The sequence below is a fragment of the Mastomys coucha genome, unplaced genomic scaffold (genome assembly GCF_008632895.1).
Source record: "Mastomys coucha isolate ucsf_1 unplaced genomic scaffold, UCSF_Mcou_1 pScaffold5, whole genome shotgun sequence".
NCBI lineage: Eukaryota > Metazoa > Chordata > Mammalia > Rodentia > Muridae > Mastomys > Mastomys coucha.
The window spans coordinates 29,642,569-29,666,282 of NW_022196911.1; the positions used below are offsets into that span (position 1 = coordinate 29,642,569).

Below are 23,714 nucleotides of genomic sequence, written 5' to 3' on the forward strand. Positions count from 1 at the left end.
GCATGTGTCTGTGTGCATGTGTCTGTGTCATGGCAGGGGCAGAAGCTGGGGCTTTGGGCATGTTAGACACTGAGCTATATCCCAAGACTTTGGTTTGTTGAGAGAGGGTTTCACTGTGTGGCTCAGGCTGGTCTGGATTTCCTCTTGCTTGTGCATCCCTGTACTAAGATTGCAGGCGTTCTCCCATTGTATGGCTTTATTAGCCAGTCTTTGGTAGGAAACTATGAACCTCACAATAAGGAAAAGAAATGGTGCTGGAAAAAATCAAATATTCATGTGGTGACAAAAACTGGATAAACAAGTTATATTTCTTCACTAGAAAAAAAATATAACTCAAAGTTGATCATAGATAGAAAACACTGGAGTGCAAGAACTTCTGTGAGATTACAGGAAAAAGTCAATATGAATTTGTGCACAGCAAATGACTCCTTAGATACACCACCAAAGCCACAATTTGTTGTGCAGATTTGCAGCAGAAGTTAGCTGTTTTTACGGTAAAGTTATTATGTACATATGGGCAAAGATTAAAGAGACCTTATTTACTGTCAAATGGAATGTAGATAGCTTTCTTATAGGCATTATTAAGATTTAAATTGTTACTGTTGCAAAACTGTAACTATAATCAAAAGCCCTTCTTCCCTATTTCTTCTTTTCCCTCCCCACTCTTCCCCTCTTCCCTCCTTCATTAAAAATAGAAAAAAGGAGCAAAGTCAAATGTCTGCTCCAGGACTAGTGCTGATTGATGGCCTTCCTGGAGCCAAGGGATTTGTGTGCAGAGTGTCCCTAAGAGCTTAAATCCCCTACAGAAGAGGCAACCTGGCAGCCTTTTCCACCTGAGCTGCTCATGCCCAGGAGAGCAAGGACACTCTCCCAATGAGTTACTCCCCATGCTTTCAATCTAGGCAGCTTGGAATCAAGAGGTGAGCTCAACCTCAACTCCATACACATATCTCAGTATCATAGGGAGCTGTCCTGGATTCCTGGGCTGTTTTTGACCTTGGGACCCTCCACTCTGGCCAATGGGAAATGGGATGAGTCCTGTAATACAGACCTTCCATGTGTGTTGGGGAACTCACTAGAGACATCTGGAGCTGTTAGGCATAGCATGACTCAGGCACCTCTAAGACCTTATGGGAGGAGTCTAGGCTTCACCAATTTAGAATATCTGGTCCCAGGTCAAATGGGAGTTAGGTAACAGAGCTTTCTGGCAACTATGGGGGCTGGGAATCTGGTGACTATCCTGTGTCCATCTATAGGAAACCACTGCTAACAAATGGCTGGAACATAGGCCAAGTGTTTCTAGAGTCTGCAGAGCTGTACAAAATCCCTGGATTTCCGAGGGATGATGGTTTGTTCAGTATTCTTAAAGAATCACACAGGTCAAATGCAGCCTAGGGAACTATCCGTCTTTGGTGTGCCTTTTGAACAATGGGAACAGATTTCTAATTCTTCTGGAGAGAGAGAGAGAGAGAGAGAGAGAGAGAGAGAGAGAGAGAGAGATCCCAAAATGTGGAGAAACTTTGCTTTTACTTCTGAGCTAATGCAGCTTTTCTTTCTCTCAAAAATATACCTCAAAGACTTTGGTTAAATCCAATGGAATCTAAGTGATTTATTTCAATGTTTAGGTAACGAACGGGACTTAGGTCCAGACCAGTGTTGGAACCCTTTAATGCAGTTCCTCATGTTCTGCTAACCCCCAACCATAAAATTATTTTTATTGTTACTTCATAACTGTAATTTTGATACTGTTGTGAACATAATGTAAATATCTGCTTTTTCTGATGGTCCTAGGTGACTTCTGTGAATGGGTCATTTGACCCCTAAAGAGGGGAAACCTAAAGGTTAATCCCTAAAGGTCGGGAACTGCTGGTCTAGGCCATCTCACGGAGGATGTGGGGAAGCATACTGATGGCTTCACCCTGTTGAAGGCAGAGGCACAGCTAGATAGCACATGGGAGCCCCCTCCTCTATAACCATACTTGGAGGATGCAAGTGTTCATAGAAACAAAGATATAAAGAAATGTGGCCATTATGAAGAAAATCTGGAGGCTGGAGAGTTGGCCCAGTGGTTAAGAGCATTAGGTCTTCCAGAGGACCTGGGCTCAGTTTACAGCAATCACGTGATGGCTCACAACTGTCTGTAACTCCTGTTCCAGGGACCTGATGCTCTTCTGGCCTCTGTAGATACCAGGCATGTGTGTGGTGTACGTATATACCTGTTGGCAAACATTCCTACACAGAAAATGAAACAGGAAATAAAACTAGATTGATACACTTCTCAACTTCAGCCAAGGATCCAGCAAAGGCCATGATCCATTTCCTTTTGGCCTCTCAGGGAGCAGAGATCAAATTCTAGATTCTATACCAGTTACTTGCTATGGCCTATGTATTATTGTCTCTCACTGAGCCCCTCACAATCTCTCAGAGAAAAGGTGCTAAGAGAAATAAAGCACCTACTTCAAGATGATTATGAAAAGAAATGGGGTAAATATAATAGTTTTCTGCAGCCAAATATTCCCTGTATCTCAGGAATACATCACCTCAGTTAACCTCATCACTTCAACATGATTAACATTCTTACTGCTGTCAGGATATGCACAAGGCCTCAATATACAGGAGATGTTGAATTAATGCTTAGCATGATGATGTTATTGTTATCATTGTCATGTTTATTATAAGGACAAGCACATTCCAAAGTGCTGGGGACAGTTCTCTGAATCAAGCTACCAGCTGCTTCAGGAAGCCTGGCACAAGACCTGTGCTGTGAGAGCAAGTGTCTAAAACACATGCCAACTCTCTGGGCTTTTCTGTTAACCCTTGAATATATTAAGGATCTTTGTGGGTTGGTAACCTGAAGCTTTTCCTTCTGTTACGGATTACATCACACAAAATGCTTGCCCAAGGACTCGCCATGCAAAATCCACTAAAGAACCACCTTATTGAGATCATTACAAAGTGTCAAAGTGAGAGGAGCCTCTGATTGCAAGAACTGAGTGTGAAACAGTCAGCCCAAGGGGTAGGAGTGAAGTAGCTGAGAGATGATCCTGCTTCCCAAGGAATGTGAACATGATGGCAAAGGGAAGCAAGGGGCTCAGCGTCCAGATGCAGAATCCCCTAGACATGAGCACAGAAGAGAATATGGAAGGATGGAGGAAGGTTCACCGTGGTAATTCTTTGGGCAGTAGAGTTGTGGAGGACATGCGCTCTGACTGTTTCTCCCTTTGTGTATTTGCATGGTGATTGTTTTCCCTGCAAAGAACTTACATAACATTTATGATATGGTAAACAAACGTGTTTGAGAACATGTTAAAAACAAAAAAGGTCCATATGTAGAATTTCCCTCATGACAGATACTATTTGTAAGCACAGCTGAAGGAGACCAGTCCTGAGGAAAGAAGAGGCAGCTTATTTAGTGACTCCAGATGTGCCTGTCATGAGTAATGGCGTACTTGATCAGCCTCTGGTAGAGGGAGGGGCACCCTCACACTCTTCCTTACAGGTGACCTCAACCAGACCAGAGGGACATCAAGACTCCCTTATCTTTCTCCAGGTTCCCTGGAGTTTGCCACAGGTGGTTTCTTTTGAGTAGCTGAGGCTGTTGAAATCGAGAAGGCCAGTTATCAGCCCTGGCTGATGCAGATGTGTCATGGAAGTCAAGACCCACCTGAGGGCCTCAGGCTTTACCTGTTTCTATCTGGTCCTCTCCAAGATTCACCACAGCCATCTGATAAGATGCATTTAGCTGTCTAGTTTGCATGTTCCTGACAATTTTCATTCAAAACATATGCAAATACTGAGGGCAGTTTGCTGGGGACAGAGGTTGTGGTGAAATGCTTCAAAACTTGTAACCAAATCACTCTATTAACCCAGGAAGAGGCCTTTTGATTTAGGCTTCTATTTGCATCAAAAGCACTGTTAGGCCCCAGCTCATCTGCACTCCCAGATGGCAGCTTATCTCACCTCTGGTAAAGGTGGAATTAAGCAATGTGACTGGGGACAGCAGTGATGCTTTGGCTTTATGCCAAGGGGGTCACCGAGGCCCCTCTCAAAGTACCACATGGATATGGGGGAGAGGGTAGGCTTGGGGTCCAGAGACTCAGACAGCCCCCAGCAAGTTCCTAAGCCACAGGACAGAAGCCAGGGCCAGGGCTTTCTGGATGAAGGGTTCTGGGTCCTCTGGGGCACCTGCCTGGGGTGTTTATACAGTGGCCAGGTCAGCAGGTTGGGGCTTTAGCACACAAAGAGAAAAGCTCTGCGTAAACCCGCTGATGAATGAAGTTCTGAAAGGAGTGGTAATTGGATATCTTACCCAGGCAAGGGACTAATCTGGGTCAGGGAGGAGTGGGGTATAGTGGAGGCTGGAGTGGAGGCAGGAATTTTACAGAAGTATTTCCTGTTTCCTGGTGCTCCTGAGCTGATGCACCCAGACTATCAACTCAGACGTGCCAAAGAGAACATTCATGGGTTCAGAACAGTGGCCCCGGACAGTGCCTGCTTCAGGCTGCCAGTGCTTAGGCCTGGGGAACCCCACCCTCGATTTCATCCTTTGCTGTGGCTGCTGCCAAAGTTTTCAGAATTTTAGACTACAGAGGCCTCATCTTGAATGTGCGCTGGGCCAGGCTGTCCTGGGTGACAGCGGGGCTAACAGGAACAAAGGCAATTGCAGGCTACGGACATGCCATGAGACACACAGAGCAGCATGCCCAGGACTCACTTAAACCTATACATTCATGCCTTGGAAAGTGTACCGCAGCTCTAAACACACTGTAATATTCTCAGATGTCCTGGAGCCAGGAACCACCATACAAGCCAGAGCACAGGACCCGGGTTGGCATCTCTGATGGATTAGGGCAGTGGTTAGAAGCTGGGGTGGAACTGATACCCTTGGAAGGACGGAAGTCCAGGGGTTAGGAGGCAGAGGAGGAGGCTCAGTATACAGAGAAGAGCATAGCTAAACAGGGTTAGCAAGGCCCTGCCTATCTGCCGTAGGAAGGCCAGCATCCGGCCAGCGGGAATAAGGGTGCTGAGGGGAGACCAGTGCACAGCCATCCACGGGCTAGGCTCACACTAGCCACTTCCCAGATGTGGACATTTCTAGGCGTCATTCCTACACCATCGAGCGAGCAGGATTCTTACTTCAAGAATCAGATTCAGACTAATGAAGTAACTTGCCCAGAGCCCCACAGCCAAAAATCTGAATTCGTGTGTAGATAGCATCTCCTGGATTCCAACACCTGGGCTGTGCCCATGTGACACTTGTCAAGGAGGTAGGAGTTGACCTATACCCCCCCATACCCCATATCCTGCATTATAACACTTCTTTTTTTAAAGGGCACACACCTGGGTGATCACCTGCCTCACCCCCAGGTCCTGCTCACCCCCAGGACTACAACTGGAAGAAGAGGCAACAGCTGTAGGGTGTGAGATGAGGTCAGAACTGGCTTCTCGGCCTTGCTATGGTGGACCTGACACTTGGGGCAGACGGTTCTTCATCGTAAGGGCTGGAAGTCTGGAAGCAACATATCCACAGACTGATATCTCCTCACTGGGTCCCCCACAAGGTGGAAAGGAAAAGCTTTCTGTGGTCCCTTTTATATGAACACTGATCCCTTCCTAGTGTCTCAACCCGAGGAAGTAGGACCACCAAAGGTCCTACTTCCTTATACTATCACATTACACACCAGGATTTCAACCCGTGACTGTGGGGAAAGCAAGTGTTCCCCCTGGGGGACAGCAAAGTGCCTGCAGGATCATGCTGTCAGTCCCTGAAGTGACAAGCACCAACATCTCCAGATATTACCAAATGTCCTTGGCAACATCACCCTCGAGTAAGCTCTTCCAGCTAGCTGAGCAGATAGCCGGGACAGTCTGGAGGAGACGACAGACTGGCTCTGCTGACAGTGTTCAGTGCTTGGCACAGACTTCTCCTTTTGGCTTAGGTGCTGACGAGCTGCAGTGGATGGACAGCAGCCTTCAGAAGACTTCTGGGAAGCCTTCTAGGTCTCGCAGACACTGTCCCCACCCTCCCCCATGGGCCACTGGGCTGCTATAGAGACACTTTGTCCAACAGGCCCCTTCTATCTGTACCCCTGGAGCGTGCAAATCCAAGGGCCAATTATGAAAATGAAAAATCCAAGTCTTAGCCTCAAATGAGTAGCTTCCTTTGGCACTTTGATCCTTTGGTAATGAGTGCCTGGCTACCAAGGAATTCCAGGAATCCAGCCTTGATAATGAAAAGAGGTACCTGCCACAGAGAGGGCCCTCACTGTCCTGGCAGACCAGCCCCCAGTGCATCTGCATCCTGTGCATCTGCAGCAGCCACTCCCCAGCTGGATAGAAACCTTGCAGGGGTTGGCTGTCCTCTCTGGGCCCTGGGCTTGTTTCCACATCCCTATTGTAGGCTGCCAACTACATCGCCTGCCTCCTGGGGAAAGTCGACATCTCTATGACTATTTAGCTACAGATCAGGAAAAACAATCCCTAATCTAATGTTTTTAATTGTTTTCACTCCTTTCTATAAATTTGTGTTTTTATTCTATACATATGAGTATTTTGTCTGCATGTATACAAATGTACCATTTGCATGCCTAGTGTCCCCAGAAATCAAAAGAAGGCATCAGATACCCTGGAACTCAAGTTAACCAGATAGTGAGCCACCATGTGGTTCCTTTGCAAGAGTAACCAATATTCTTAACCGCTGAGCCATCTTTCCAGCTTCTCTTGTTCTCTTTCTTATCAAACATTAAAACAATGGTATTCCTGTCTTAAAGATGAATAAGCTGAAGTCCAGAGGGATAAAGTCATTTTGTCAAGAGCTTGAGGCTTACTTACAGTGAGGGTGGCTGAGCCAGGCAGTAGCCTCTGGAGCTGACACTTCTCAAAGTGGCTAAGTGAGGCCCTGGGTGATATCTTATTCTAATATTGAAGAAAATAGAATTATAGAAAAACTCTAGAAAAGTGTCTTAACTGGCCAGTGCATAGAGGTGGTTTTTTATTTTGGGTAGTGTTTCACTATGCAGCCTAGGTCAGCTTTGAACTGTGGTCCTGTTTGTTTCTCAAGTGCTAGGATTATAGACCTCACCATGCTCAGCTTAACTCTTTTATCATTGCAAAGGAGCTTGCAGGACACTCAGAATATCAGTTAGTAATGTCTCTCCAGGATCAGTGTAGCCAGATGGTTTAGGGCTTAGGCTTAGATCCCGAAGGACCAAAGATATGTCCCTGCCATCTGATGCCATGTGTCCCCCAGCGTCTTCCTCTATGAGCTGGAGATAAATGCCCATCTCACAGAATTCTCAGATCTGAGGAGATACAATGTGAGGGAGTCACTTAACGCTTTTGGAAGAGAGGGGTCCCATGGCACCTGGGCTCAGGTCACCAAACCTGTCTGAGATTCATAGGGCTTACCAGTTAAGTAAGAGAAAACACAGTTCCATTCTGGGCTAAGAGATGTAGGTAAAGCTTGCACCATGAGCTGATGCCCAATTGCAGATGGGGCAGGATGCTCAGCTGGGTACCAGGAGCCACTCCTTAAAGTCAGACTGTATGATAGATAGGAAGGCTCCAAGTCTGAGACAGAAATTTTCTTTGGGCTTGTGAAGTCCGGGAATCTTGAAGGAACAAAAGGACTCAACAAGAACTTTAAATACTTGCTGACTATGCCCTTTTGTTCCTAGTAGCTCTGTGGCCCAGGAGACTGGGTGGGAAGAAAACAGCTTGGCTCCTCTGGAAAGGAAGAGAATTGTAGTTGTAAGGCCCCAGGGGCAGATCCCTCCTCCTCCTTCCCTGTGCCCCGTGGTCCCTTTTAATACACACGTACCTTTATGTGGCACTCACAGTAGCTTGATTGTGAGTACCAGGGACTGTGGCAAGGAAGGACCAGAGGGAAACATGACTAATAATTGCCACTCTTTCTGAAGGGCTGATTGCATGCCCAGTGCCTGGCTGAGGCTTCCCAAGCATTATCTCATTTAAGGTCTGTGGAGATGTGGGGATTATGTTCTGTCTTTTATGAGGAAACTAAGTTTCAGCCGGGTTAACTACTAAGCTCAAAGTCACAAAACTGCCAAAAATATAGAGCCAAGATTCAGTTCCAGGGCCTTCACTAGTCTACCATCCACAATTATGCTTTCCTCCATAGAGTCACGTTTTGTAAGTATTCAGTCAGAGCAATAAGAAACGTAATGTGCTAGCCAGGTGGGGTGGCAGACACATTCAATCCCAGTACTTCAGATAGGTAGAGGCAGGTGGATCTCTATGAGTTCAAGGACAGCCTGATTAACAAAGAGAGTTGTAGGACAGCCAGGACTGAACAGAGAAACCTTGTCTTGGAAAACAAAACTAAAAGAAGGAAGAGGAGAAAGAGTAGTAGTAGGAGGAGGATGAGGATGAGGAGGAGGATGAGGAGGAGGAGAAGGAGGAGGAGGAGGAGGAGGAGGAGGAGGAGAAGGAGGAGGAGAAGAAGAAGAAGAAGAAGAAGAAGAAGAAGAAGAAGAAGAAGAAGAAGAAGAAGAAGAAGAAGAAGAAGGTAACTAATAAAATCCTTGTCAGCATCCCTGTGTTTTGTCCACTCACAAAACAGCAAGTTATATCTCTGCTTCCCTATTCAAGGAATGGTGGCATGCTTTGTTTTTATGTATTGAGGAATAACAGATTAAGTGGATGCATTCCCTTCTTACACACACCTCTCATCTCTCCATCTACCTTTGGCTGCACCATCTTCCCATGAGAACTGTCAGTATCCCAGATGCCATCCCAGTCACCCGACTCGAGTAGCCAAACACTTAATGGTCACGGGTTTAGGAGTGGCTCTACTCAAATCCTGGCTTTGTTTACTCATTCTCTGAGCCTGGACCTGGCAGTTAAGCTTTCTGAAATATAACTGCTCTGCTCCCTAAGCAGGGATAATAGTTCTGAGCTTCCAAGGCTCTAGAGAAGACTTGAGAAACAAACACACACTGCTGTGAGCTCTTTTAGGAAACGTATGCTAGGCAGCCATGCCCGTTCCCATCTGTCCTTCACCCTCCTACTGCTGCAGAACCAAAGGCACTAGACTGGCCAAAGCACAGGCTGTGGACACAGACATAGGGCACTCCTCTCTATCTTGGGCCTGGGACTGTGGGCTGCAATTTTTAACAAACTGGTACCTATAGTTGCTAGATTAATTCAACAGGAGTCTACATGATTAGCCCAGTTCTGCATGGGACTAATTGATGGGAATCCTTACCTCTGTCGCCTGCTTTTTTGCCAGGCCTACCATGAAGAATGTCCACTAAATCTTCAGCTTGCAGAGGGTGGCTCATGGGGATCCCGGTTGGGATCAAATCATCATATTGCCATTTATTTGCCCAGTGCTTTTGAAATATCAAGTGCGATGAAGTTAAGGTGAAAATAGATAGACACACAAAATAATAGCATCTCAATAAGACAAACTTAAAAGTCTGAAAGTTATGAACCAAAATGAATATGGCAATCCTTCGTGCTAGAGATTCAGGTTCTTCTATGCACATTGACATGGATACATACGAAGTGTACCTAATAGACCAAGATAGCTGCTGAGGTTCCAGCACTCAGACTCATGTTCCAGTCCATAGAGAAAAGCAAGGAAGGAAGAGAAACACCACACCTGCTCCTTGTTTTGGTTGAGTTTTTTGGTTTGTTTTTTTCCAAGACAGTGTTTCTCCGTGTAGCTCTGGCTATCCTGGAACTTGCTCTGTAGACAAGGTTGGCCTCGAACTCAGAGATCTACCCTCCTCTGCCCCTCAAATTCTGGGATTAAAGGTGTGTGCCACCACTGCCCAGCTAAACTGTATATACTACTTCATGGTACTCACAATCTGTACCAAACTGTGAGCATCTTCATGAGTCAGCTGTGATCTTGCAAAAGATCATGCCAACTGGATTTGTTGCCTGTTGAGTCCTCTCATAGGAGGGGCTTGGATGATCATAGACCCTCACTTGAATATCCAGCCTCCCCTCCCAAGACAGCTGTATATATTCTTCTCCAATTGCATGTGGCCTCGGGAAGGGATGAGAGTAGAAGCAAGAAAGAACTAGGGGAGGAGGCTGTATTGGCACAGCCATGGGAAACTAAAACTCTGTTCAGGGGAGGGGGGTAGATCTTCCACTGTGTTTGCTTTAAGGCCACTCAAGCTTCTGTCCCTAACCCATCAGCTGTTGCTTGGTAAGCCTGATAAACTTAAAGATTCCCTAGGGTAGACGCTGGTGGAACCAGACCTCAGTTTGTGGCTAGAACCTTAAGAGAGTGGGTAGTCATTGCTCAGGTCTCCTCCAGTGAAAGAATTTTGGCAACATATCTCTACCCAGAACCTATCAGTTGGCTTTCCTCACCTGTCCTATTTTGAGGAAGGACACTACTCTATCTGGCCATCCTTGGTCCAGACAAAGACTAGGAAGTCTAGACTGCACTAACTAGAATGATTGTGTATTGAGGAAGAGTTTGTAGCCACTGCTACCATTGAGAAAATTGCCTTCCACTGTCACCTCTCTGTTTTGATGATCTGAAGGATGTAGTCATTATTTTGTTAGGAGAATTAGCTAACATTCTGTGACATGCCAGTTTTTTCCTGGGGATGGTGGACATCCAATACCTCAAGAAATACTAGTATTCTTGGGACCACATGCTTGCCTTTGAATATGTTCACTAATAAGCAGAGGATGTACTGATTCATATTCTCTCATGTGGTACTGAACCCACCCTGGGCTTCATGTTGGGTGGCATGATTAGAAGTGCCAGGTCCCCAACAGCAGCTGACGAGGCTCACAGGTTCAGCTGTAATCATTACCATCATCCCTGTTTCATCGGTCAGCACAGTGAGAGCCACAAAAGTGTAAGTAGGCGTGCAGGGTTTCCACTGAGAGCCCAGCTTCTTCCAAGCCCCAGCCCCTATCCACTTCTTGGCATATGATTCTGTGGATGAATGCCCCTGAGTGCAGCATTCTTGTGGCTATGGAAAACCAAAGAGAGGCTTCTTTTGTGAGCATGCCTCTTAGCAGGGACTTCATAGCCAACTGTGTTTGGTAGGATGCTGGTCTGTGTCTTCTGCCTGTGAATAGTTATGGGAAAGCCCAGTGATTGTCCCAAGGAGCCTGTGGATCCAGGACTGTGGAGTCTGCTGGTTTCCTAGTGGGTCCGAGATGTCTTCTGGACCTCCAAGGACCACACTCCTCAGCACTCATGTGTAGTGTGGCTTTACATAGGTCTATCAAAGGTCTTGTATACCAGCGATCAACACTGCTTTCGTGAGGGACATACATAGGCTGTCTTTCCCCTCTACAATTACTGCCAGTGGTTGCCATCAGCACAGGGCTCATAGCTGGGATTCTGGGTTGGCTGGAGTACCCAGAAGGAACCACAATAATTGCTCTGGGGCCTTATACCAAGAGGATCCAAGAAGGGCCAGCCAAGGAGTGCTGCCAAGCCTGGCACTAGATCTGCCTAGAGATGCACTGGCCAAAACAAGGTTCCTTCTATCTTCCCCTTGTGCTCTGGGCCTTACACACCATAGAATCACACACTAAATCCAGAGTGCAAGACCCAGTCCTAGGAACATTTAGAAAGCCCCCTGGGTATGGGGAGAAAGCCTATAGGGATGAGGAAAGAGAAATCTACCCTGAGTCCTTTGGGGGCTCTTGTACACATCTGTCTCCTGATGGCTCAGTCTTATGAAAGAAGAGGTATCAAAAGGGTATGGAAAGAAGTTGTCAGGGAGTTGGAAGGACTTGAGGCTGAAGCTTCAATGTGTACTCCATCCTTGGTGAGTATGGATTTTCGCACTGGCAGCATGGGGATTCAGAGATTGTTTAAACCAAAGTGAAACAAATACAACTGTTGCTTTAGAAATTTCTCTGGGGAAGTGTGAAGACTAACACCAAAAATATAATTCAGGATTCTCCAGGGAAATAGAACTAGAGAGATGAGGAAGAGAGTAGGAAGGCAAGAAGAAGAAGGGAAGGGGAGGAGGAGGGGAGGGGAGGAAAGAAGGGAAGGAAGAAGGGGGAGAAGGAGGAAAGGAGATACAAGAGACTTTGTGTGTGTGTGTGTGTGTGTGTGTGTGTATGTATATTCATAGTTGTGTATGTGAGGGTACATGAGTGTGCACATATGTGTGTCCATATATATATATCTACCTGTGTGTATGTACAAGTATGTACATGTGCATGCATAATTATGTGTGTGAGGTTGCATGTATATATTCGTGTATACATGTACACTTGTGTGAGAAGACAAGAGAACAACATCAGATGTCATTTCTGAAAGCTCTTCACCTTTTTTATAAGACAGGGCCTATTCTAGTCAGGATTACTATTGCTGTGGTGAAACACCATGACCAAAGCAACTAGGGGAGAAAAGGGTTTATTTGTCTTACATATCCCAAGTCACATTTCAATAAAGTAGGAACTCAAACTAGGCAGGAACCTTGAGAGAGAGGCTTATGTAGGGGGAGTGGATGGGTGCTGCTTACTGGCTTGCTCCTTTTGGCTTGCTCAGCCTGTGCTCTTGTAGAACTCAGGACCATCTGCCCAGGGATGACACCACCCACAATGGGGTGGGCCCTTCCCCATCAATCACTAGCTTAGAAAAATGCCCTACAGGCCTACCTACAGTCCAGTTTTATGGACGCATTCTCTTAGTTGAGGTTTCCTTCCCTCAGGTGACTCTAGCATGTGTCAAGTTGACATAAAACTAGCCAACACAGGGTCTCTCTGGCTGAGCACCAAGCCCCAGACATCTGCCTGTAGCCATCTTCCCAGCACAGGGATGATAGGTGCACATCACCACACTGGATAATTTCTATGTGGGTTCTTACCCTTTCAAGATGAGCACTTTATAGACCAAGCCATCTCCATCTCCCTAGCTAACAAGAGGCCCATTTTAAAGAACTGGCTCATGGTATTCTGCATCAGGTCAGAAGGCTGTAGACTCAGAACTCAGAGAGACTTTGATGTTGCCATCTTGGGGCACAAAATACCTAGGACTATATGCTATGATTCCCACCCAGAAGCCTCAGGGTAGGGAATATAGAGCTATTCATGCCCCAGAACTGTGAAATGGTTTCTGCCCAATGCCAGCCTTGGTTTGGGCTTGTCTCCTTCTGGCTGTAAGTGCTCTGGCCAGGCCTCATCAATCCATCTTCTCTGTCCTGCTTGAACTGTAAGCTCATCAAAGACAGAGGCCGTGTCCTCTCCCAGAGTCCACTGCATTCATTCACACAGTACCCAATGGATAGTAGGTGATTGATAATCATGAAAGGACAGTTTTCCACCTGGAACTTGTCCCTGTGTCATGTGCATCTCGGCATCTTTTCCTCTCCTACTCTCAGTCCCCTGGATGTTGGCAGCCACATTTCATTGCAGGACAGAGATGTTAACAGACTGAATGGAGCAGTATAAAGCAGGCGTAGAGCTTAATCATAATTCTGATATTGGCATTCAAAGAGTCCACTGGTTTGTTTACTTTTCTGTTGCCTGTTCATTAAATGTCACAGGCGCCTGTGTACAGCATGGTCAGGTGTTAGATCCACACAGCAGAGAACTGGCATGGTTTTTTTTTTTTTTTTTTTTTTTTTTTTTTTTTTTTTTTTTTTTTTTTTTTTTTTTTTTTTTTTTTTTTTTTTTACTCTTAATGAGTTTGCAAAATAATAATGACAAAGCAGTGCATTCCATGGGCAGTGAGGGAAGTCAGGGCTTAAAAGGAGCAGAGCTGATACTCCTATCCTGAATAAATGGATGGTCTTCTCTTCTGCCGGAGGAGGCAGCTGGGCTGAGTCAAAATGAGAAGTAGTCTATCCAGGGCTGCTCGGGGAAGAGCAGGGTGTGAGCTGGCAGAGAGAAGTGACATGGGAAAAGTTCCCCTGGCACTGCCAGGACAGGCCTGGAGGCCAGTGTGTGGCACAGAGAGTTGTCCCAGTAGGACAATTCTTTGGCACTCCTGCTGGGAACAAGGTATTTTTTTTCGACAGCTTTTCAGCATCCAGGCCAGCTGTTCGTCTGGTTCTTGTCATGAAGTGCTATTCACCTTGAGCAGGCCTTACTTCCTTGGCCTGCCCTTCCCGTCATCCTGGCTTGACTCCTACCTCCTTCAGTAATCCTGAGCCGAGTGGAGAGGAGTCTGAGCCGTGGAAGGAGGCAGGAAAGACAGAGTAGATAACCCCAGTTAGCTGGAGGATACCAGGTTCTCTGTTCACAGAAATACCCAAGCAAGCTAAGGCTCTGCCTTACGAGCTCCATCTTTAGAGTGAAGGTGGATAAATGTATTTCAGTTAAGCACAAAGAACACCTATATACTGAGTCCATTAATGAGTCAAGGCTGGCCTCTGATGGGCAGAGGTGAGACTTAGACTCAGCCTGTACTGACCCAGTACCCTTCCCTAGTACCCTTCCCTTGTCACCACAGTTAAATCTTCAGTGTGGTTGGACACCTGTCCAATCCTGCCCCTCTGGGTAAAGTGTGTCTGGAGAAGGCTCACTGGTGGAACACTTTATTCCTTTATTTCCTGGCACCAGAGGCAGATGAAGAGCATGAGACCGTAAGCAAGAGTAGTATGCCTTTTACAAAGTCTAATTCCACTTGGCTGTGTCCCTTTAGGGTCTTTTAAGGTTTCATTTAAGCCAGTACCCCCCCCCCATTCTGTTTCCTCCTTTAGGAGAGGAATTATGAGCAAGTAGCTCAAGTGTCCGGTTGAGCCTGTGAGTGTTAGCTGAATGCCCACCACGTGGCAGACGCTGACTGTGTAGAAGCCTTCTCAGAAATTTTTATCTCTCTAAATTATCAACCATCACCTGTCTGCACAGTTAGTTGGATCACAGTTTGATCTAGATGAGAGATTAGAAAGGCTTTGGATTCACGGGCTAACACCTCTTTGTCTGTGCTAACATAAGTGCACTGTTTGCTGTGGAGAAAGATTGTGTGTCTGTGGTGAGCTAAATGGTACCCCTTAAATATTTGTCCTTCACCTCATCTTTGGAGCCTACAGATTATGAAATTAAGGACTCTCTAGTGGTCCTAAAGCAATGAAAGATGTCCTCTCTAGAAGTTGCAATAGGAAATGACCAAAAAAAAGTGAGGCAGGGACAGAGGTGGTATAGCCATAAGCCAAGGAACACTGTGGGTACCAGATAGAGGCAAGGGATATGTCCTTCAAGTTCTGAAATACCCCGTTTGTGTGATGAGTTGTTGAGGAAATTTAGGAAGAGAGCGCGGTAGACTTTCCAGGGGCCTATAGTCAGGAACACTATGGTGCTAATCATGACTGATTGACCTGGATGCTCTAATTCAGGTCTTCTGTCTGAGGGCTCCCTCTGTTTAGCAGGTCCTAGGCAATTCTGTTGCAGTGATTACGCATTGCACAGCATACATACACAAATCCATCTGACTTACATCCTTCCTTTGTCTGAGGGGACCAGAGTGGGGATATAGGGTAAAATGGTCACAAAGCTAGATTGTCATCAATAGCTGAATGAAACTGTCCTGTAACATGGGGAGAGAGAGATGGTGGAAGCTGGTCCTTTCCCTGTGGTAGGACCACGGGGAGCCACCCAGAAGGCTGTTGTCCTGCAAGTTGAGACGGACAGGGGCAATGCTTTTGCTGGAGTCATCTGTGGCAAAGTTTCACATTCTTCCCATCAAAGCATCCACATCCATCTTTGAGCCCCGTTTGCCACCCCTGAAGCTTTGATTTCTCATCTTCCACAGAGCAAAAGGATAGGCAGCTCCTTTCCTTCTAAGGAGGGAGCCCAGGGTGAGGACAAACTGTCTGAGGCACGCTGTAATTGCACCCTGTAATCATGGGGAACTTAATCTGACCCTCAGTTTCTTTGTCTGGAAAATGGGAAGGAAATAACAACACATCTTTGTTTGTTTGTTTAAGATGCAAGCTAGTCATAGGAATAAGCATTCTCCATGCATGCACTGGGCAAAACACAATCAGCTGCTCTTCCAATCCCAGCTCTGACTCCCTTGCCCCCTGCTTATTTTTCCTGGACCTTTGGGAAACACCATTCATTGCCGTTGCCTGTATTTCAGGCTCTGTGTTAGGCAACTTCCATGTCTCATATTGCAGTCATTGAGATAACCCTCTCTTTAGTGGGGGCTACCATTATGCCTACTTTACAGGGGAGGAGGAGAGGCAAGAGAACAGTGTCTTGCCCAAGGCAACACAAGAAAACCAGCTCTTAGCCATCTCAGTCTCCATCCCCTTTCCTCCTGGGTTTGGAAAGCTGGACACCAGGGAATGCCCTAGACCACAGAGTGCACAGTTCTGTCTTTGCATCTGATAGCACAGGATAGATATCAGTGGATCAGAAAAATAGTAAATGAAAAAGAAATGGATAGCGAAGAGTGTTTAGCAAACCTCTTTATACTAAGGCGAAAGAGACTGGCTGGCTCATTCACCTTCAGCCCTTGTTTCCTACGTGACCCTCTGCCTGTCAGCTTTCTTTCAAAAGGACAAGGCAATAATAGGCTCTGAGCCTTGGCCTGGAATCGGGCCAGGGATGATAAAGAGTCCTTTCAGCTTGAACAGAGCCAGCTGCTGCTGCCTGTGTTCAATCCTCTGTCCCTAACGGTGCCCCGTACGGTATGTGCTCCGGTTCTGTGGTATTTGCGGAGTGGTGAACAACTCTTGCTTGTCTCAGCTCTTTGAGCGTTATTAAAAGTGGAAAAGCCAACTTTGCATAGCTGGCGCGAGCTGACTGCTGAGTGGTCTCGTTTGGAGTAAGCCCCTCCCTCTACCGTTACACCATCAGCTGAAGACAGGCTTGTCCAGGTTGGGTCCTGCCTTTGGGGGGTGCCTAAATATTCACTGCTGTCGCCTTCTCCTTTCTGGAAGAGGTTAAGCCTTAGGCTGTCTGGCCTGGGCGTTCTCCAGCCCTGTCTTGCCTCACTACCTTGCCTCCTGCTGAGATGGGGCCATTAGTTTACTGATAAACAAGGGACACACTCCACCGTTACTGCTGCTACACAGAGCATGCGCAGCTGTCTGTCAGCATACCCCTCCAGACATCCTAGGCCACCTGAGAGGTTGCCTTTTTCTCTGCTTTGCCATTTGGAAACCCTCAGTTTGTGACCCAGATGGTCTGCTCAGACATAAAGTGGGATCTATGATGGAGCTCCCAGAAGGAATATTTTCAACCAATAATGAACTGAACAAGTTCTGCCAAACCTAGGGTACAATGGCTTTCTGAAGAGCCTTCACTCCAGAACTGAGGCTGGAATCCTAGGGCAAACATGTGACTCTTCACTTTTGTCTCATTGTGTCTCAATCCTTTGACCTGCCTCCTCGGTTAGACATTAGGGATAAGCATGCAGCACCAAGGACGGGCTTTGACAGCTCTAATGTCAGACAACTTCACTGTCCTGCTCCACTAGCATCCGTCAGTCAAATCTGAATGGATTTTGCATTTTTTAAATGACCAAAGGGGAGAAAAGTCAAAACCCCTCTGTGCTGTTAAAGGATCACATGATGGCCAGTGTCTATAAAGCTTCATTGGAACAAGACACACTGGCTCATTTTCACGGCTGTTGACTTCTTTTCCACTGGATGGAGAGGTTCCTAATCATTCACTCTGTTGTGTGACTCACTCAGAGCTACAGTAGTGTCGCCTGTCCCACCCATCCACTCAAAGTGTCATTTTAGATGTGTCATAACTCCATCTCATTTCTAGTTGGACTTCGGTGTAGGACTCTAACTTGTAATCCATCTAGGTGAACTATTACATGCTCTGATACCATCTTCTTGCTCTTCCAAAAACTGGACTTGATTATTATCATAATGTTTTCATTTTTTTATCTACAAATATTTGGGTGCTTTTTTTCCTGTCTTTTATCTTTATCATACCCTGGCTCTTGATTTTTGGTTCACAAAGTCTATGTGAATTTTTATAGAAAATCTTTGCTGACCTTTAACCTAGATCATTGAGCTCCACCAGAAAATTCCTTCATTGGACCATTCTACACCATAGAGAAGCCATAAATTGTAGAAAGAATCTCTTGTGTACTGTACGGAAGCATCACCTGTCTGTTAAAAAGCTGTTGGCCTATTAGCTTAGGCCCAAAATAAGAGGTGGGAGTTCTGGCAGGGAGAGAGGATTCTGGGATAGTCAGACTTAGGAAGTGATTCGCCCTGAAAGCTGATGGAGATGGTCTTATGAACTTGAGGAGAAGTACCTAGCCACATGGCAGAATTTACAGATAAAACACGTTAATTAAGTTATGAGCTAGTTGGAAAATAAGTCCAAGCTTATTTCTTAGACAATTATTTGTAATAATATGTCTCAGAGTCATTTCAGGAACTGGAAAAGCCTGATGTTACAAGAAATCATCCACAGTTAAAATGTTGGTTCTAGAGCTTTCCTTGATTTTGAGAGGACATGTGAAATTGACTAAAGACCTATTAGCACCCACACCTTGCTCTGGGACATCGTCATCTCCCCTCACCCTGGATTCTCCAGTTTTCCTCACTCACACTGTGTAGGACGGACGCTCTTTTGCTTCTCAAGTGTTTCCCACTCTTCAGCTCTGACTTCCCAAAGGAGAAATTGAATTGATGGATCAATAGATCCCAAATCAATGAAGAATTAATCCCCTTAGTCAGAACATTTTCCTGCATCATGCTGGTGGCCAGGTCAGTATGAAGTGCTATTTGGCATACTCCTCACCCTCGGGGATTAAGATGACATGGAGGCCTTGGACTAGAATCTCTGGAGTCTAGCTTGAGCTGCACTCCATGTGCCCTGATTGGGTCTTCACTTTCTCTGTCTCACCATGGTCATTCCCTCATCTGTGAAAATGGGCCCCGGTATCTTTACCTCTAGGCCCACTCACTGGGCCAGCTGACAGGAAGGACAGCATCAGAGGCAGCACCCACTGCAGCCAGTGGCTTCCTGCCCTCCAAGAAGACTAGGATATTCTAAATTTTAACATCCCCAGACTGAGACAAAAAAAGTCTCCTGAAGCCCTTGCAGCCGCCATCTCCTCCCTTCTTGCTCATGCACCCTTCATGCCCTGAGGAGTTCTGGATGGAGACTCAGCTCCCACAGCCTGGGGGACAGCCAAGGCCAAGTTCTTCATCCAGGATCAATAACTTTTTTTTCTTGTTACCTTAAAGAATAATAATGCATGGTCTGCCAACACCACAGTTCTTTCTGTCAGTCCCTCTGTCTGCCTCTGGCCTTCCTCTCTTATTGTGTAATGTGCCCTTTACAATGTCCTTTCTGAGTTAGAAATGAAGCACTTGGGAGGGGGAGGAGGTAACAGGAGGACTCTGGTCTATGGATCTCTGAATTTGCTGAGTTCTCCACTCCTTTTGCTGCAGCTACAGTCCCCAAAGCCTGCTGCCTGTTCCATGCAAGAATAGCTCAACTCTGTGGACCGCTTCCAAGTCCTGAGGCCTCTGCACTGATGGCTCAACATCGGCCCTCTCAAGAGACAGTACTGCAGCCTTTCCCCCCTTCCCCACAGAAACCTTGTTCAGTGCAGGGCTGGTCACATGCCTCTCCCTCTTGTTTAAACCTCTCTAAGTTTTCCCACCACCCAAAGGATGAAATCTAAATGTCTTTACACATGAGATGCTTGCAGCTGAATCATACATAGCATGTTGGTCTCCAGTGTAGTTCTAAATGAGACTGTGGGTTTTGTTCATGTCTTTTTCTTTGTCTTGCTTTTTTTTTTCTAGTAGGACTGCATGCTCAGCTGGCCCTGAGAGCATCTGACCTTGAACTCCTGCTCCATTCTTGCTCCACTCAATCCCTTATATTCCCTTCTCCCCTCCCCAGATTAGCTTCCAAGATCATCTTACTTTGCATGTTTAGGAGGAGACAAGCCCTGGTATCCATCCCTCTCTATACCCAGGGTAAGTTAGATACAGGACCCAATGTGGTAGATTGGTGTCTCACCCCGCCCTTAGAGTTTTGAGGACAATGCAAGGTATGGGAAAGGAACTGCTCTTGGGTAGGAGCTGAGGAATCAACACTCAGGCTCCAATCACATGCTTCCACACCTGACCCACACTGTGTCTGCCTAGACCCCCACTTTCTGCCTGACCCTGACCCCCTGGCCTTACCTTTGAGTCCCTGGGTCACTTCAAAGCCTTTCCTTTTGCCCTCTTTCCATGTATTGTGACCAGAGTGAATTGATGTGACTAAGCTGTGTAGCTTGGTGTCCTGGGCCAGGCACTGCAGTCCTCTACTCTTTGAGCATCTCTGCTCTTGTGTATCACAACCATCTCTGATGCTACTGCTCATAGAGAGGTGCTGGCCTTGACACGGGATTCTTTCTCTGAGTGGACCAATGGAATTTTTCTGATGGCAAGTTTTTTTTTTTTTTTCAGTTTGCAAACAAAGGCATTCCCCCAAAGTAAATATAACAAAATTGCCTTTACTTGACATACACATTTTCTGAGGACTGGATATGAGTTGGGGTGAAGAGGAGAGCAACAGGAGGAGCCTCTCTGAGTGATGTTATCAGAAGGAAGAATAGGGATTAGGCCATGGCAGAAGACAAAATGGACCCTCTTAATGAACACTAATTAATGAGAAATGAAGAAATGTACTCCTGCAGGGAGGGAAGGAACCCCAGTAAAGCATACAGGACAGAGACTCTGGACCACTCTCCTCAGTAGGGCTGAATGCTAAGTCCTCAATGCTGGCCAAAGAATTCATGATTGGCATCACCAGCCAGCATTCTATTTATGGCCACTCAAATGCCTACCCCTAGGGATCTGCCCTGGTCAGTACGACCAGAAAGGATAATACTTCTACTATCTACTTCTTAGGCCCTTCCACCTCTGCATCTACCCTCAAGGCTGATGTTCGGGTCCTAGGATGTTGCTCTGTCTTGCCTTATCAAGCTCTTCTGTCCCTGTGCCCCAGTTCCTCATTTGCAGCACAGGGGAGAGTTAGAGAGGCATTAATGATCTGACAGGGTGGCTGTGAAGAAGGAACACTGGATTCCAGTTTTGAACAACTGAAGATTTGACAGCCTCATAGTTCACTGGTTAGCTCGATTCAAAGAATAAAGGAGTTCATGTTACCAGTAGACTGAAGGCCTTTAAATTATTGTCTGGCTGTTTGTAGGATGGGTAGATAAGTCTGAGTTCTTCAAACCAAAAGGCCCTATGGGCCTTTCCCACTCTAGGTCTCCAAAATTAACTATCATACAGCCATCACAGAACCCCACTCCCCCCAAAAGGAAGCAAGCCTTGGTTGGGCCTCAGGCTGGCTAGTTCCTCTACCAGGCTCAGATCTCCTCCTCCTCCTCTTCCTCCTCCTCCTCCTCCTCCTCCTCCTCCTCCTCCTCCTCCTCTTCTTCTTCTTCTTCTTCTTCTTCTCCACCTCCTCCTCTTCTTCTTCACCACTTCCTCTTCTTCCTCCTCCTCTTCTTCTTCCTTCTCCTCCTTTTCCCTCATCTAATTTCTCACAGAAGTATTCCAGGACACGTGGACCAAGTCAGATGCCCAGAATGGACAAACAGTGGTGAGCTTGGCTTGCTAGCCACTCTTTTTTTCAATTGCTGTTGTGTTTATAATAGGTTAATGGTACCCGTTTTCCTTACAAGAACATAAGCTTCTTATAGATAGAGACTGTAGGTAACCTATTTGGCGTCGATCCCTAAAGTATCATTGAAGATTCTCAATAAATGATTTTTTTTTTTATTTTTAGCTCTTGGAGACAGGGTTCTTATGTAGTCCTAGCTGTCCTGGAACTTGCTATGTAGACCAAGCAGACCTCAAATTCACAGAGATCTACTTGACTCTGCCTCCCTAGTGCTGGGATTAAAGGCATGCCCCAACAATACTCAGCATGAATAAATATTTTAAGAAGTTTGTTAAAAAAAAGTTTGTTAATGCCATTCTTTCATCCTAGTAGGCATTGCACTAGACAGCAAAACATATCATGTCTATGTCAATATTTAGAAGAGAAACCTCTAGAGCAGAGGTGAGGAACGAACAGGTTAGTAGACGTCTTGCTCAGGGTTACTATTGGTGTGATCAAGAACCCTGACCAAAGAAACTTGGGTTTACTTGGCCTACGCTTCCATATCACTGCTTATCATCAGGGGAAGCCAGGACAGAAACTCAAGCAGAGAAGGGAGAGTGGTCGAAGCCATGGAAGGTGCCGCTTACTGATTTGCTCCAAATGGCTTGCTCAGCCTGCTTTTTAAATAGAATCTAGAACCACCAGCTCAGTGATTGCACCACCCACAATGGGCTAGGCCCTCTCTCATCAATCACTATTTAAGAAAACATTCTACATGTTTGCTTACAGCCTGATCTTGCAAAGGCATTTTCTCAATTGAGGCTCCCTCCTCTCTGGTGACTCTAGCTTGTGTCAAATTGACATAAAACTAGTCACTCTAATGGACAAACCTGCTCATTTAGGCAGAAAGGTACATGGAACTATAGCCAATGAATCTATCACACTTGAGTCATGAAGTGCCCATTTGGGTCTGACAGAGATAAAGCCTTTCTAATAATATTAAAGACCTAAAAGATTCCAAGGACTACCCAACCCAAAATCTACAGATAGTTAATAAACATCCCCAGTCTAGGACCCTATAGATTCCAAACTCTGAGGATATCCATATAAAATGATGCAATACATGTGTTTAATTGATGCATGTCCTTCTGTGTACTTTTAAATCACCTCTAGATGACTTAGAGTATCCAATACAATGCAGGTCCTATACAATAATTGTTGCACTGTATTGTTTAGAGAATATTGACAATATAAGTCTATATAGGGGGCTGGGAATATAGCTCAAGTGGTCAAGTGTTTGTAACACAAGCATGGGGACCTGAGTTCTTTTCCCTAATCAAAAGCCAGGTAAGGCAGCATAAGCTTGTAATCCCAGTTTTATGTGATCCCTCGTTTATATGAGGGAGATAGAGATAAGAGCCAGGCTAGCCAAACTGATGAAAGTTCAGTGAGAGACTCTGTCTCAAAATATAAGTTGTAGTGTAATTGAGGAAGACAGCTATTATCAACCTCTGGCTTCATATGTATGTATATACATGCACACATACACACACACACACACACACACACACACACACACACACACGTAAACTCACATGTGCATACAATTTGTACATGTTCAATAGTGATGCATTTCCCTTCAATTAGGAAAAGCAAAGTGATTGAATCCAAGGAAGAAGAACCAGTGAATACAGAGGACCATAACTGTGACTAATTAATGGAGTGACTAATTGTTAAGTGGCTACAGGGGGCAGGCCTTGTGTCCTGTACTAGTGTGCCTGAAATAAATAGCTGAGATTGGATTCTCAGGGAGTCAACAGGCTGGTTGGTAAGGCAAAAAACAATTAAGCAAATACACTATTGGTCTTCAGGAAAGTACTTTCAAAGTCTGTGATTAATTACTATGAATTACCATATGAACTATCCAGAGGCAGCCACATGATTCTGGGATTGGGATGAGCCTGGGAGAAAAGGACCCACCCCATGTGAGTGGATGGAGAAGGACCCACTCCATGTGAGTGGAGGGAGAAGGACCACCCCATGTGAGTGAATGGAGAAGGACCACCCCATGTGAGTGGATGGAGAAGGACCACCCCATGTGAGTGGAGGGAGAAGGACCACCTCATGTGAGTGGATGGAGAAGGACCCACTCCATGTGAGTGGATGGAGAAGGACCACCCCATGTGAGTGGAGGGAGAAGGACCACCCCATGTGAGTGG

General features: G+C 45.9%; 1 long non-coding RNA gene across 1 annotated transcript; it reads left to right on the plus strand.

Moving 5' to 3' along the window:
• Positions 1–16,710: 16,710 nt before the first annotated feature.
• LOC116077287 lies at positions 16,711–21,049 on the plus strand. Its single transcript, XR_004113202.1, has 2 exons — positions 16,711–18,644; positions 19,335–21,049. It is a non-coding gene; the product is annotated as an uncharacterized LOC116077287 (long non-coding RNA).
• Positions 21,050–23,714: the final 2,665 nt, after the last annotated feature.